The sequence below is a fragment of the Cynara cardunculus genome (assembly GCF_001531365.2).
Source record: "Cynara cardunculus var. scolymus isolate 2C chromosome LG 1, CcrdV1, whole genome shotgun sequence".
NCBI lineage: Eukaryota > Viridiplantae > Streptophyta > Magnoliopsida > Asterales > Asteraceae > Cynara > Cynara cardunculus.
Window position 1 is genome coordinate 4,716,004 of NC_037528.1, and position 2,402 is coordinate 4,718,405.

Genomic DNA, 2,402 nt, shown 5'->3' on the forward strand with positions numbered 1-2,402 from the left:
TTTGATTATTTCATAATATAAAGTATTAATCATAATTAATGAACCGTATTTATTTTTCATAAATATTTAAATCATAATAAATGATCTCTCATCATTTTCATAAATATTTCAATTTATTGGGTTGCATTGGTTTACAAGTTAGATAGGTTGTATTTGAAACAAATTATATATATATATATATATATGTATGTATGTATTTATTACGTGCATCCAAAGATGATGCATGGTTCATAGAATCCAATAGCCATGCAGATGAACTGATTTACCAAGTTAACATATGAATTTCAACAAAGGAGCTGAGGGTGTATCAACACAACAGTCTGCAAACCGAGTTTGGAGGTCTTCAAACCCACCTGAAAACTCTTCTCTAACACTGCTTGTTTTGTGAATATGAAGCCGGCGACTTTATCAATATGCAACCCACATTGGAACTCGCATCAAGGTTTATCATGGACGGTTATATGCAGTTTCCTGTTAAAAATTAACGGTGGGTCATCTCTAAACATGATCGTCAACTTCTCCAACAAAATTAAGAGCGATATTAGATTAGCTTTAACCTGTAATTTCTTCATCCTTTTCTCCGTTCTCAAGTATTGCAACATCGATCGGTTATAATGGACTTCTCGGTGGTCTTCTCCGCCATTGATTTTTTCCTGTATTGGGTTTTCCGCCGAAATCGGGTGTCGTTTTATCTCTTGCTTATTTCTGTCAAGCTACGATTATTATTGTGTGGTTGATTGTTATTGTTCCGTCGAGAGTTCGGGTTTACCATTTCCACATTACAAACTTATTAGATCTTGGGTTAATCTCGATTTTGGATTGATTCAAGTGTGGTGCGATCGATATTTGCAACTTTAGATGCGTCCAAATAAAACTCCCAGAAAGGAAAAAATCAATAAAAGGATAAAAAAAACTATAGGAAATAGGATTCAACTTAAAAAAGGAGATATCACACAACAAAGGGTTAACAAGCCTAACCCCAATTAACTTTTTATTACACATTACTGTTGACATGGACGATACGAAAACAAGCCAAAAGAACCGAGCTTCATTACATACAACACCAATGACATATAAATTATACCAACTGAAAATACCGGTGCATGACTCTTCCTTCAAGTCCTAACGAAACCGGTTACGATTCCAGTCATAGAATGATGGGGCTGTTGGCATTGTTTGTGGCGGGGGCAAGAGCAATGGCTCACTTAGTTCATATGTGGGGTCCGTGGTGAATGGTGGGGCTGTCGGCGTTGGTTGCAGGGGAAAATTAGTCCACGGATAATGTGTTTCATATGTGGAGTCGGGGAGTGATGGGGCTGTTGGCCTTACTGGTGACGGAAGTGGTGGCAATTGACCATGTGGTGGGCGAGAAGTAGTCGGTGGCCCCAGTTGTCCGGTGAGGTTATTATTTTGGTTTTGTGGGTGTGGGTCTGGAAGGCTGACATCTTGCGACCAAGTGATTTTTTTGGTTCTGAATTTGCACATAAGAGCAGCTACGATCGCATCTGGATGTATAGTCGTTAAAACAGTCAATTTCTCCTTCTCATCATCCCATGCTAACAACTTGATCTTGCCAACGTTACCAAGCCTCCGTTTCATTTTACGGATCGTCCCTTCAACCTTGCCCTTGCAACCGTCACATCCATCGAACGGATCAATTTCGATAATAACTCTCATCTCCATTGTTTGCTGAAAATATCGTAAAAACATAAGAGAAATCATGCTGCATGTATCATGATCATATACTTAAATGTGTGCAAAACCATAATATTTGAATAGTTACGTAAATCGAACTGTTAAAAACAGTAAAATAACGTAAATTTACACCAAAAATAATTATTAAAAAATGAGAGGAGAAAAAGACATACGTATGGAAGATTTAGAGGGGTTCCTGTTTAAGCAACATTAAGGAGAGGAGGTATAAATAGGGCATGAATTAATATTTTATTTTATTTTTTTATATTATTGCTAAAATAATAATTATTATTTATATTATCGTTTTTTGAGGTGGATTCCACCCAAACTCTGTACAAGTAGTTGGCAGGGAACGAAATCGAAACCCTTGAGTCCACGTCATCAACTTGGGTCAAACCTGTGTGACCATATAATATTTTCCAGGTCAGTTATTATATATATCTATACTATCTTATAAAGCATTTGGTTAAAACTCTTAAACGCGTTCATCCTTAAACGATTTTATCCCTATCCGATTTCATCCCATATCTGAATTCGTGTAACTAACTGTAGATAAATACAATCAAATACAKGATAAACATCATATTTTAAATATAAAAAATCTAAAATATAATTAGGATAATCATTGAGTTCTAACAGAATATTTAATTATTATCTTTATAAAATGTTATATTATTAAACCAAAAATAAATTATTTCATTATTAAA